This window comes from Polypterus senegalus, chromosome 18 (genome assembly GCF_016835505.1).
Source record: "Polypterus senegalus isolate Bchr_013 chromosome 18, ASM1683550v1, whole genome shotgun sequence".
NCBI lineage: Eukaryota > Metazoa > Chordata > Cladistia > Polypteriformes > Polypteridae > Polypterus > Polypterus senegalus.
The window spans coordinates 72,481,180-72,495,934 of NC_053171.1; positions in this window are offsets into that span (position 1 = coordinate 72,481,180).

A 14,755-nucleotide genomic window follows, 5' to 3' on the forward strand; every position below is an offset into this window, starting at 1 on the left:
CTGTCCTGTTTAATGAGCCATGTGGGAAAAAAACAAAATAATAAACATGAACTGAGAACAAGATGCGACTAGCCTGATGCCATTCCCAGCCTGAGCACCACTTGTACCACAGTATCGACAATTCATATCACACTCTTTATCATCACATTAGCGCTTGCCTGTGTGATATTTCCATTGAAAGTTTTCAACTTCTGTCACAAATGTCCCTTCTTTAAATGCATGCTGGCCAACTGCGTCCCATCCTGCTCCATCCAGCTTTCTCCAAGTGAGGACACACAAGCAAGTGAGGTGCCGCCTGACCAATTTTTTTATTAGTAGCTATACAGCTGTGGACTCATATCTCAAAGCATTTCAGTTTACAGATATGGCCTGGTGCAAACTGCTGGTGGCCAGCCACAAACATACAACATCTGGCTTAGAAGTGGCCTGCTTCCAGAATGAGCCCATAGGAGAGCCCCATTGATCAGATGCACAGAAACCATCTAACAGCACTGTGAGCGGAGCATTTCTGGGTGATGTCAGCTGAGCTCTTCTTGTCAGACCCCCACCTTTTCTGTGCAATACCATGACTACGCCCCACCCACCCACAGAGCAAATCCCCTCCTTACCTCCAAGTGCACTGCTGTGGACTCACTCGAATGATCTTAGTTTACAGATTGGCACAATCGTGAACTGCTGATGGTCGGTCACAAACCTGCAGTGTCGGGCTCAGAAGCCTGTCTCTGTGTAGTTCTCCTATCAAGTCATGCTGTAAGGAGACGGCTTCTGAGCCCAACATTGCAGGTTTGCAGCTGACCACTGTCACTACACCACAGTGCAGTTCTGTGAATGGAGATACTTCATAGTGTTACTCCATTTGGCAGCTTGTCTGAGATTTGCTCACATTGGACAGGTTGAGTGCAGTGTTTGGGGCACGTGTTGTGAGACAATGGAAAAGCCCACTTTGATTTAATGGTGGCATATTGAATTTAGTTGTATGCTAGTTTTTTGGTTGCAATTTCACCTCCTGGGATCTCACTCATAGACTTTTACATGGACCTGAGCATGAAAATATGCAAGCAAAATGCATACAGCAAAAAAAAAAAATTATAATACCTTCCGCACATTTCTATGCAATGTACCGTTATAAACCATAATTATCTTGTAAATACAATAACAACACTGCAGATATTCACTGGCTGGTAGAACGGCCTCCACCTGATACACTAAGACCCGCCACTTTCATTTGAGGAGTTCTGTGTTGCTTTCTGCATGGCATTAATGTGCCTCACCTCTGTGCTCTCGGAATCAGGGCAAGGCATAAGTTGCCTGCGTCTGAGTGGGTACCCGCTATCACCTGTCAGGTGTAATAATTTGATTGCTGCTACAATGAATAGCCGAGGCCAAATGAAACACTTGAAGTTCAGCCAGTTACCTTACCAGCAAGCCAACCATCACCTACAGTACCATCAGCAAGTCATGTGCCAACGCTACTTTGCCTAAAAATATAAGAATTATGGGCTGATCCAGACTACCGAGCCACAATGTTTGTCAGTCTCATCTTGGTATCACAGATGACTTGTGCGTTAATGGAAAGTCACTGCTCACAATTAACAAGACCAGCGTCACTCTCGCTGGGTGCCTTTACTGCAATAATAAAGCTCTCCAATAAAATTAAGAAAACCAGACACTGCAGGAACTGGCCTTGTTATGTTGGCATGTACAACCAAACCATACAGAAACTGGAATGTAGCTCCTTGTTACTCATTTGTGGCTTCCACCACAGTGGACACGATGGAGCTGAAGCTTGCCTAAGATATACTTGACCTGTTAGCCACTTCTCTTTGGCAGATGTCATTGGTAAAACCTGCATATAAACAGGTGTAGCCCGATTTCAGCCAGTCTGTCTGTCTGCCAAGGCCAGCTCAGCACAAATTTCTAAGAGAGGGTCTCTTCAAAGTTTAAGTTGGCTCATATGCCAATCACCATCATGGGCAAAATAATCCGACTGGTTCCTAAAAGCTTGTACACCTTAAATCTGACCATTTGCATTCACTTCAAGCAGCACCAACCAAGCCATTCTGTGTCAGACCATCAGACTATGAACAGGAGATTTAGAGCTTTGTGTACACAGTGAGTGAATCACGTTGGGGTTTTGCTGTGCTTTGGCATCTAATCCTGAGAAGTGACAACAGGTAGATGATATAAACTGCAGAAAACACCGGAAAAAAGTTTGTCAGTGCAAATACGCAACACTGACCCTCTTGAGTCTGTGCATCATATTCATCACCTTTACAGTTTAATATGTTTGTCTTGTTCATTCAGATTTTCTGCTGAGGAAAACATTTTAGTGATTCAATGAACTGAAGCAAGAAAAAACTAAAATGGGAAGGCCAAAAGTATGATCCCTTTGACAATGAATTGTCAATAATGGACTGACAGCAACCTCCTACTGAAGTTTCCCACTGGTTTGGCACATGTCTTATGAGAGATCTTGCTCCACCTCGATCAAAGTTTTCACACATGGACCTAAACCTTGAACACCCACCAAGCATTCTCAACAGGATCAAGATCTGGGCTTTCAGAAGGCCACTCCAGGACATTGACTTTGATGTGTGTTTAGGGGCATTATCTTGCTGGAAGAGAGCCACACTGGTAACAGGCATCTTTAAATTATCACTCAGCATGCCAACATAATCTTCATTCTTCATGATCCCATCAATCTGAACAAGGTTCCCTGTACATGCAGCAGTAAACAATCCTACAGCATTTTGCTCCCACCTCCATGTGTGTTTTACCTGTTGAAAGCCTCTCCCTTCCTTCAGCAAATAAAAGCAACATCCATGAGCCCAAACAATTCCAGTTTTGTCTCATCAGACCAGAGAACAGACTTTGAAACTCATCCCCTTGTTTCAAATACTCCTGGGCAAACATCAGCCTGGCTTTAACGTACCACTGTGTGACCAATGGGGGCTTCAATGAGTGATACCCTCATAGTCCACCACGATGAAGAGCCCACACAACAGTCTTATTTTAGGACTTCAAGTTTAGAAGAGGCCAGATCAGTGACAATTAGTTTTGCAAAGATCCTAGAGGATATTGTTGATGATTTTCCTCTTTAATGTCTTTGATATCTTGCACTTGCTGCCATGCCCAGCTTTATTTCCAACATCACTGCTCTGCATTGATGTAACAATCCACGGTTGTGGCCGGAGAGGCTTCCCTCTAAGGATTGGCATCTACTACCTTCTTTCTGAGGTTCAGACTTTTTTTTTTTTTGTTTTTTTGGCCAAATGAAATGACTTGTTATAAAGAATGAAAGAGTGGAGCCTCTCAATCAAGCCTTCCACCAGGCCTGCTCATTTGCGTCCATTTAGCGGAGCTCAGTGCTCATTGATGGGGTAATCAAGTCTCATAGGGATCGAGTGTTCTTTGAAATCTGAAAAGTTCAATTTGCTACATTTACTCATGAGGAATTCACATGAGAACTCATAATTATGAAACTCTCCAATTTCAATAATCTTGTTATACGGACAGTTTGTGAGGTAGCAGATGTGATAGTCTTACACTCCAGTACATTGCGGTGAATGCTGGTAACAGAAAGTCTAGTGCCATTACAGAGAACTTTTGCTGGCATGAGGCTCCTGAGAAGCATGATGACTGAACCAATTTTAATTTTGAGTTTATGCGGAGGCATGCCAGTGGGAGTAAGACTATTAAGAAATTCTTCGGGGAATGCAAGTTGATCTGCAGGATCGTCTGTGATGATGGAGTCAACACTGGTGAAAGGTACTTCGTCGTTAGGGATAAATTTCAGCACCTGTTCATTAAGGTGTAGTGAGTCTTCGTTGGTGACATTTAATATAACTCGCATGTCTCAAGAGCGATGTTGGAGGCCTGCGGAGGGTGAGAATTGGCGGACAGGGCCTTGTCGTGTGTTCCCCATGACGTGGGTGGAGAGTTAGAGCAGGCGTTCGTGGCTTTTTCATGCGTAACCCATGGACGGGGCTCTGTTAGAGTTGGTGGGTGGGGCTCTGTGAGTTGGCGGTCGTGGCTCTCTGTCTTGTGTGCGGTGAAAAGTCAATGTGGCTCAGAGGTTAATGTGGACTTTTGCACAGACGAAAGCGACTGAAGGCTGTGTTTGGTAAGTTGTTGCGTGCAGGCACATGAGCAGGCAAGTGCACATGCCTCGAGAGCGACGCTGGACACGGTAGGACGATTACAGTTGACGTGCGTGGCTCTGTCGAGCGTATCCCATGGTCTTAGAGTTGGCGGGTGGGGCTCTGTGAGTTGGCGGGCGTGGCTCTCTGTCTCGCTTGTGCTCACTGTCTTGCGTGCCCTTAGTGAATTAAAAAAATAGATGGGGGCTTTTATGTTGATGAATATTTCACTCTGTAAGGTTTCATGAATGCTTTAGGAAAAATGATCATTTTGTCCTTAACTGTATTCTGTTTAAAACAATTCCAATAACAAACTGTACAATAAAACAATTAAAACATTCTAATATCAATGTGTTCTTACTGTACTGTGCTTGTAAGATGAATGAGAAAATGATCAGGGTCAAGAGTTCTCAAGTGCCACTGATGATTCACTTACAACTTGAACGAATCATAATATTCTGCCAAAGGTGCGAAAAGGACCGGGAGATGAACAGTTTAACATCCAGAAACAAATCGAAACTGTAAGACTAAACCTAATACACCAAATACAAAGAGAGAGGCTAACCTATAGAATCAAAATGCAGGAAGTCAAAGAAGAATATGTGTTTGCTTGTTAGAGTTTTGATCTAAATCACAGATACCAAAATATGCCAGAATTAAAGAGTGGCACTCATGACACAAGGTAGGGTATTGTGCTACACAACTTCCATGTGTCCGTAATGGGAATTATATCATGGTGGCGCACAACAGTAAAACAAAATAATGTTGGGGTACCATGAATAATTAATTATTACATTCAGGAAACATATAAATGTGAGGAAACCACAAATAACAGTGCTAAAGAAAAAGCTTACATTAAATATTGTTCAAAAAATATTTGAAGAGAGAAAAAAAAATGTCACGGTGCACAATTCATAACACAGATATAATGTGAACAAAAATCATGAATTGGACAGGCACAACTTGCAGGTTCATCTTAAACATCTAAACAAAAGAAGCAGATGGCCTCACACAACTGTTTTAGCACCCTTGTTGAGTTCTATGAACGCGATTCGGTTTATAGTCATGAATCGATTATCATGATTCAATGAAAAGACTCATTCGAAAAGAAAAAATCGCCAGTCACCCATCACAAAAACACACACCAGACAGCTCAACATTCTCACCTTTTTCACACAGTATGAAGAGGATAACATGCACCGATCAGCCACAACATTAAAACCACCTGTCTACTTTTACGTAGGTCCATCTTGTGCAACCCGTTGAGGCATGGACTCCTGGAGACATCTGAAGGTGTCCTGTGGTGTCTACACCACAGGAGTTAGCAGCAGATTCTTTAAGTCCTGTAAGTTGCGGGGTAGGACCTCCATGGATCAGACTTGTTTATCCAGCACATCCACTAGATCAGATTGAGATATGGGAAATCTGAAGACCAGGTCAATACCTTGTGCTCGTTCTCATGTTTCTCAAGCCATTCCTGAAAAAATGTAGCAATGTGGCAGGACACGTTATCTTCCTGAAACAGGGAATACTGTTGCCGTAAAGGGGTTTATCTGGTCTGTAACAATCTTTAGGTAGATGGTACTTGTCAAAGAAACATGCCAGGACCTAAGGTTTCCCAGCAGAACATTGCACTGAGCATCACACTGCCTCTGCCTCTTGTTTTCTTCCAATAGTGCACGTAGTGCATCCTGCTACCATTTCTTCCGTAGGTAAATGACACAGTCCACCCACACTCTACCCAGCCATTCACATGATCCAAAAGATCTTCCATTGCTCCATGGTCCAGTTCTGACACTCACATCCCCACTGAAGTTTGCTTTTGTAAGTGGACAGGGCTCAACATATGCACTCTGATTGGTCTGGGCCTACGAAGCGAGCTGTGATGCACTGGGTGTTCTGATACCTTTCTCTCATGGCCAGCATGAGGCTTTCAGCAATTTTTGCTCCAATTGCTCTTCTGTGGGATCAGACCAGATGGTCTGACTGTACATCAATGAGCCTTGGGTGCCCATGACTCTGTCACCAGTTCAGCGGTTGTCCTTCCTGTGACCACTTTTGGTAAGTACTAACCACTGCACAAGACCTACCATTTTGGAGATGCTCTCACCCAGTCGTCTACTCATCAAAACGTTGCCCATGTCAAAGTAGATCAGATCCTTATACTTGACCATTTTTCCTGCTTCAAGAACTGACTGTTCATTTGCTGGCTTATATACTGTATCTCACCCCTTGACAGGTGCCACTGGAACAATCAATGCTGTTCACTTCACTTGGCAGTGGTTTGAATGTTGGGGCTGATCACCGTATGACCTACAGTACAAAGACAACAGGCAGTTGAAGACTGGTTCATTTTCAAAGGCCCCTGTGCTGATATAGAAATCTGCTAAATCAGCCGCAGCAGGCACCCATGGAACTTCAGCACACCTCTTTCTTTCATTCAGCCATCACCCCTCACTGCCACTCTCAACCAGAGCTGCTTTCCAAAGCTCAGCATCAAGTAAGGTAATGTAATGTCATTAATTAATGTACATTAATGTAATGTAACGTGAGCAAAACAAAGAGATTGGACTGATTGTGGAGTGAAACTGTAAGTGTGAGTGAGAAATGAAAAGCTCACAAGGCAGAAACTTTAGTGTGGAAGAAGTAGCACATCTGTAGCAGCTCCAAGGATACCAGGGGCTTTGGGATAATAGGTGGCATGAATATCCCACTTTTGGTTGTTAAAGCTGACCTTCATTTTTAGAAAATCACAGCAATTTTGAGGCAGAAGTGAACCCAGCAGAGTGAAGTGATCCGACTGGAGGAGCACCGTATAAGTTAAAGATCATTGAACCATAGTCCATCGGAAGATGATCTTCACGTGTTACCTGAGGTGTTAAGCTGCCACCGGCGTCTCACCGAGCGAGCGAGCACATCAATCAATATGTTATTTAGGGCGACATGCCACGTGGAGATTGCTATCACACAAGGTGCTCCATGCAGCCAAAACAAATTGAAAGAAGTAAAAGGCCACACAACGAGCTCCCCAAACAACAAACAACAAAAAGACAACAGAAAAGTGACTGTTTGAAATATTCCAAAGAGGGACAAAATGAGGTTGGGATCTGAGGAGATCAAATTTGCAAATAACAGATAGGCAAAGGCACTGTGGCTTGGGACATCACTGGTGCAGAGCCTGGAAAGAATAAAGAGACCAGGCGCTTCAAAGTTGTATGCCATATCAAACTATATCCTATATACTGCCCTTCAGTGAGCACACCATGCCAGGCAGCTTTATACGCTGCATCTAAAAGAAGTCATATTCCAGGTGATGGAGGACAAGGTCATAATCAGCTGGATTGTACTCAAGTAGCAGCAGCGGAGATGAGGTAGGGCCATAACCCAAGACTGGATGCTGTTTCATCACTGTTTCACAAACCTATCATCTACGGTATTGTGTGGGAGGCAAATGGATGCCAACACAGGGAGAACATGCAGGCCCACACACACAGAGAAAGATGTAAACCCTTGGCACTGAATCCATGAGACAGCAAAGTGAAACGGCTGTTACACGCAGAGAGGTTGAGCTCATTTGGTATTTAATAACAGGCCTAGCGTGATTATCAAATCAACAGCAGCCTTAATTTTATCCTGTGCCTTTTCTACAGTCAACTTCTTCCAAGGCTGCTTGACCAGTCTGGTTCTGTGCATGTCATTGCACTTGGAGTTTAGGTTCAGGCCTATTAAGTGACTGATGCAGAGTCACACAGAGGTGAGGGTTGAACTGGCATCTTTAGGGTCTGAAATCTGATTCCTTATCTAGAAGTCCACATTACCAGAGACAAAAGGAAGCAGACCTTTGTTTTATCTTTAATTGCATTCTGAGCACATAAAGATAAACTGAATTGAGCTGATTGGTGTTGCTACCTTGGTGTGCTTGAGCCCTTATTTCATTCTTGTGTAAACACATGGCTGTCCTCCAGGGTCTTCAATGACATGTGGTCAGGGTGTGGTCCACAGTGACCAAGATTAGCTCCCTTTGCAATATCAGCGCCATGGCGGATGCTGAGTAAAGCAAACTTTTTGTTACCTTTGGTTATGAAGAAGATGAAGGGCACTGCAGTTGAGGAAGCCTTCTGAAACTGAGCAGGTTTCACTTCACCCAATTAACATGCCACAAGAAAGGTGCAAACAGCTGCACTGCCAGCTGTCTTCTGTGAGAGTCAGAGGGATGTATGGGGGGCTAATTGGCAAATATGACTATTTGAATCAGTGTGTAGATCTGTTATATCAGCATCGAGAAGTCACTCTCGATCCATGGTTTCTTCAGAGAACTCTTCATGTCTGAAATCCTGGTTTGAGCTTATAGTGCATTCAAATAAGAAGAAAATATGGCCCATCTATGTGCTTTCAATTCTGTGGAGCTTGGGGAGAATGGTGGTGCAGTTTTTAGCAGTGCTACCTCTCAGATCTAACATTGTGGGATCAAATCCTATGTCTGGTTAGGTGCCATTTGCCCATTCTCCTCATGGGCTTTGCTCCCCAGTCCCCAAAGTCATGCCTGGGGGACTGGCACAAAATCCAGGAATGGTTCTTGTCTCATGGTGATTAAACTCATCTGTGTAGCATCTGTTCAAGAGAATATGCAAATGCACACCATTGGAAAATTAAATTGGCAGTGTGAGGGTGCCCCTATGGAATAGTGGGTCATGGGCTAAGTAGCATGGGGTCTCTTTTCAAATAATGAAATAATTGAATAGCCAGCTCGATCTCCATGGGTGTGCATGCTTGTGCGGCTGCAGGAGGTTGGTGTGATAATTGAGACAGAGCACACTGCACGTGAGAGTGTGGTCTGTCTTGATTACTCCATTGGCTTTACGTGGTTACATGAATGAGGTGCTGTGCCCACAGAGGCATACAAGGTGGAGTCAGCACTAAACAGAAAAATAGATGAAAGAACGGTAAAGAGAAACAAGGAGATGGAGGTTAAAGAAAGGAGAGATGAAGACTGGACATGGAGAGAGCTGGTATGAGAGACAGAAGGCAGGCAGCCAGGAGTGAGTCCCTAGGGGAGTGTGCAGCCGACACTCTGAGGCTGAAGTAGATCACTCTAGCCGAGTGACCAGGTAGAAGGAAGACTCGGTGAGGAATCCTGTGGAGGAGCCATGGACTACTGAGACGTATGCCTGGAAGCGGGAGTTGACATGCCGGGGCCACAGATGGCTGCAGAAGACTGAGCCTTGGAGCAATGTAGTTCAGTGTGGTGCCCTGCTGGGAGTCATGGGCTGTGGGGACCTGAACCTGCTGAAGAACATTGGCTGTACTGTCAACTACAATGTACCGTTTGGGAATAAGCTGAGGAAATGTCTGTATTAAAATTGATGTACCGGGGATGTGATTTTAAAGGACAGTTTCTTACCTAGAAATTTTAATCTCCACCAGCACTTTAATTTATGGATTATTTATTTATATGAGAAGATTCAGTGCACTATTTAGTTGGACACCGTTTGTTTTGGATTAATTTAATAAAAGCACTGTATCACTTTTGCACCTATCTCTTGCTTTGTACCGGTATGTGTCCTCATTTGTCCGGCTCATCTTGGTTACGGTATCGACAATTGTATTAAATGGGTAGTTTAAGCAAATCAAAATGCTCCACTATGACCTGCGGTGGAAATTCTTCAAGGGGGAACCTCCCCATAACCCGGATGACTGTTGGCGGCAACAGTAGGTCTCGAAAACACACAGAAGGGAAAATTGGGTTGTAAGAAAAATAAGTTCAAGAAAAACTTTAGATGGATAGATAGATAGATAGATAGATAGATAGATAGATAGATAGATAGATAGATAGATAGATAGATAGATAGATAGATAGATAGATAGATAGATAGATAGATAGATGCCTGGGACGTGGAAGTACCAGGAGAGTGCCAATACTTGCCCTGGGACATGAGAGGGCTACCGCCCTGGGGTGCAGAGGAGCCACAAGATCAGAGCTGGGAGGCTCCACCCAGTATGGGCACATGGCCTCCACCAGGGGACACCCAAACGTTCCAGGCAACATGGATTGCAGCACTTCTGCCACAACAGGAAGTGCTGCTAAGCCCAAAGACAGATACACCTGGTGTACTTCTGGGTGCTCGTGCAGCACTTCCTCCACACCCGGAAGTGCTGCAGGAAGCTTGTCAGGAAGCACCTGGAGCACATCTGGGTACTGTATAAAAGGGGCCGCCTCACTTCATTCCGAGAGCTGGAGATGAGGTAGCAGGACGGAGCTTAACGAGAGAGGAGTGGAGGCAGCTGGAGAAGAAATAATAAGGACTGAGCGTGATTTGTGCATTGTACTGTACTGGCACAACAGACATAGGTGTCTGTTCATGGTCAAGGCCGGTCCTTCACAATAGATAGATAGATAGATAGATAGATAGATAGATAGATAGATAGATAGATAGATAGATAGATAGAAAAGGCACTATATTATAGATAGATAGATAGATAGATAGATAGATAGATAGATAGATAGATAGATAGATAGATAGATAGATAGATAGATAGATAGATAGATAGATAGATGTCCCAATTGGATTTAACCACATGTTTCATGTTTCTCTAAAGTGACCCTTTGTGTAGCCTTCAAGTGATATCCGGCTTTTCATCTGAGGATGCTGGGACAGGATTTGCTTCCTTGTGAGGTTGCACTGGACTAAGGAAGTCATAAAATGGAAAGACTTTGTGAAAAAGGCCTTGTTATATTCCCAATATTTTCTAATTGGTGTCAACCTCTGTCGTTTGATGGACTTTGTGTAAAAGGAAATTGGTTTGAGGGTGGCACGATGGCGCAGTGGGTAGCGTTGCTGCCTCGCAGTTAGGAGACCTGGGTTTGCTTCCCAGGTCCTCCCTGCGCGGAGTTTGCATGTTCTCCCCGTGTCTGCGTGGGGGTGCTCTGGTTTCCTCCTACAGTCCAAAGACATGCAGGTTGGGTGCATTTGTGATCCTAAATTGTGCTTGGTGTGTGTGTTTGCGTGCCCTGTGGTGGGCTGGCACATTGTCTGGGGTTTGTTTCCTGCCTTGTGCCCTGTGTTGGCTGGGATTAGCTCCAGCAGATCCCTGTGACCCTGTAGTTAGGATATAGTGGGTTGGATAATGGATGGATGGATATTGGTTTAAAAGGTGCTATATGAGTCCTTTTTTCAAATCTGCAGCCTCTCCATAATGGATGAGCTTTTTAAAAAGGTTTCACTTTGTGTTTTCTAAACTGCTGCAGCCTCAGTACTACTGGCCTTTGTGTAGATGCTTGGCTATGTAAGGTACTTTATGCTCATTTTTGTCTAAATGGTGGCAGCCTCTGAAATCAATGAAGTCTCTGCAAAGGGTTTGTTATGAAAACAGACTTTTTATTCCCTAAGCGACGCCAATCTCTTCACCTTGTTAAAGTGAAATTAAAAACCTTACTTGCTGTGATTTCTTTCAGGCTAACAATAAAAGAGTCATTCGTCAGGAGAAGCCAGCCAGCATAAAAGGACTATGGTTGCCTGGGCTGGGAGAGGATGGCAGACCACTGTGTTAGACTTGCCATTCACGTTTTGAAATGAAGAGCCCACAGAAATGACTAACAAGGAGAGATGTATTGATAGGCAACCAGAATTAATAAAATCAAGCAATCCTCCATGGCTAAAATGAAAAACAGAATCCATTAATAATATTAGTAGTCAAACAAAAGCAAAAAAATGGAAAAACCTTTCCAGCATGAAGAGAGCAAAAATTGAAATTGGGGATGGCAGGTGAAACAACATTCAATGTTCATTAGCAGACAGGGAAGCAGACAAATTGCAATGTGATGTCGCTATTAGCTGTCCATTTATGCCTGACGTGGATGGCATAGAATCGCTGGGGGTCAATCACCCTGTGCCGTGATTGGGCTCAACTGTTTTGTTGCATTTGGCACTCAGCCCCCGGGATGCACAGCTTGTTACAATTTGTGCTGTTCTGTACAAATTACAATGCAACTGGAGCTGCAGGCTGATATGCTAATGAGCCCTAATCTGAATATGGTGGAACCTGATATTCAAATTAGAGACTTGATGGATTAAAAGCCATTAGGCAGAACATTCGAGTTTATAGCCGGCAATGATTGTGGTTCACAAGGACCTTGATGCATGGCTGCCATTTGACGACGCAGGAGATGTCGACTTGCATGTAGAAATAACAGATGCATCTGGCCCCTCAGGGGGGATGAAAAAAGGATGACTGTTTATGAAGATGCAATTGATTAGGCCAAATGACTCCCCCAGCCCGCGTCAGCCATGAGCTTGTGTTTGTTGTCAGGTTTCTCACTCGCCTAAAAGTTGTAATGCATAAGTCTGGAAGACTAAAACATGTTTATCCTGCTGATTTCATGCTGCTCTACCAACAAAGGCAGCCCGGAAGACAAGAAGACAAGAACAAAGCACTAAGAATCGAAATGATAAAGCCCAAAACGCACACCCGTATCTTTGTTAACAAACAGACCAAGTCTTGACTGATTTACTGACTAAAACCTCAAAAAGCTTCAAATTTGATGATGGTGTAGAAAAAAGTAAAAAGAAATAAAAAAGGAAAAGAAAGCCTGTTAAAAGGTACTTTGTAAAATAAAAGCATGTGTTCGAACTTAGGACTGTGTCTATAATATAGTGCCTTTTCTATCTATCTATCTATCTATCTATCTATCTATCTATCTATCTATCTATCTATCTATCTATCTATCTATCTATCTATCTATCTATAATATAGTGCCTTTTCTATCTATCTATCTATCTATCTATCTATCTATCTATCTATCTATCTATCTATCTATCTATCTATCTATCTATCTATCTAATTTTATAAAGAATTTTGGGATCTCATTGGTCCAGACTTACTAGAAGTGTTCACAGAGAGCATCAGGACGGGTGTCTTACCCCAGAGCTGTCGGAGAGCAGTGATAACCCTCCTTCCTAAAAAGGGAGATTTGAGTGAAATTCGAAACTGGCGGCCTGTGTCACTGCTGTGTGTGTGTGACTGTCAAGCGCTGGCCAACAGACTCCGGACTGTTCTGACTAAAGTGGTGCATCCAGATCAGAGCTACTGTGTCCCTGACAGAACTATTTTTAATAATATTTTTTTAATTCGGGATATTTTGGCTTCCTCAGAGTTTCTTAATTTCAAAGTTGGCTTACTCTCCTTAGATCAAGAGAAAGCTTTCGATCGGGTCAGTCATTCCTACTTATGGGGTGTGATGAGGGCTTTTGGTTTTGGGGAGAAATTTATTAAAAATATTCAGTTACTCTATAGTGACATTTCTAGTGTAGTGAAAGTCAATGGTGGCTTGTGTGCGCCTTTCACAGTTCAAAGAGGAGTTCGTCAGGGCTGCTCTCTTTCTGGAATGCTGTACGCACTGGCATTGGAGCCATTTTTAAAGGAGTTGCGAAGAGTGCTGAGTGGATTGTCAATCCCAGAATATACAGTGGAGCCATTTAAAGTTACGGCTTATGCGGATGACATTGTGGTTATCATCAAGAATCAGGAGGATGTGGATAAGCTGACAGCTTGTCAAAGGACTTATGAAAAAATGTCATCGGCTAAAATAAACTGGGCCAAAAGCAGTGCTCTGCTAGTGGGAGACTGGGCCGGAATAAGTCCACCCCAGCTTGAGGGGCGTCTGCAGTGGAGCACTGGAGGATTATTATACCTGGGAGTCTACCTTGGCAATAGACACTTTGTATGTAAGAACTGGGAGGGATTACTACAAAAGGTTCAAGATCGACTGGCAAAATGGCGCTGGATCCTCCCCCAGATGTCCTATAGGGGCAGGATGCTGGTTGTTAATAACTTGGTGACCTCCAGCCTGTGGCACAAGTGCATCTGTTTGGAGCCCCCATCACAGCTGATCAAGCAGGTACAGGAGGCTATTGTGAACTTCTTTTGGGACGGTATGCACTGGCTGAGACGGAGTGTGCTGTACTTACCACTGGAGGAAGGCGGTCAAGGACTTATGGATGTTGGGAGTCGAGTGGCTGCTTTCCGTCTACAGACAATACAAAAACTGTTATATTCACAGGAGCAGCACCCATGGACTTTTTTAGCTCGGTTCTTTCTTGACCAGGTTGGACAGATGAGACTGGGGAAGAACATAGTGCTGTGTGAAGTGGACAAGATCAATACCTCACAGTTACCGGCCTTTTATAAAAGTTTATTAAGTGCTTGGTCTCTACTGAGGGTCACAAGGGATTGTGAAAGTACTTCTTTGTTTTGGGTACTGGAGGAACCGCTGCTGTTTAATCATCATGTCAGCTGCTCTTTGGAATTACAACATTTTGCTCGTAATTTTGCACAGTGCCATATTACTAAACTTCGTCACTTAATTGATTGGGACAGATTTGGTTGGAAGGACACAACAACAATAGCAGAGGAGACAGGAGTTCACTCTCTGCGATTATTAGGAAAATTCTTGAATAGACTGAGAACATCATTGATCAGGAACTATGTAACACAAATAGAAGATCTGTTTGTTACAAAGATTTGCCCTTCCAGTGACTGTGATTTTCCTGCACTTGTGGTGTCCCCGGCATGTCAGTGGACTGACAGTAAAACTAATGGCTCACTGTCCATAAGCAACC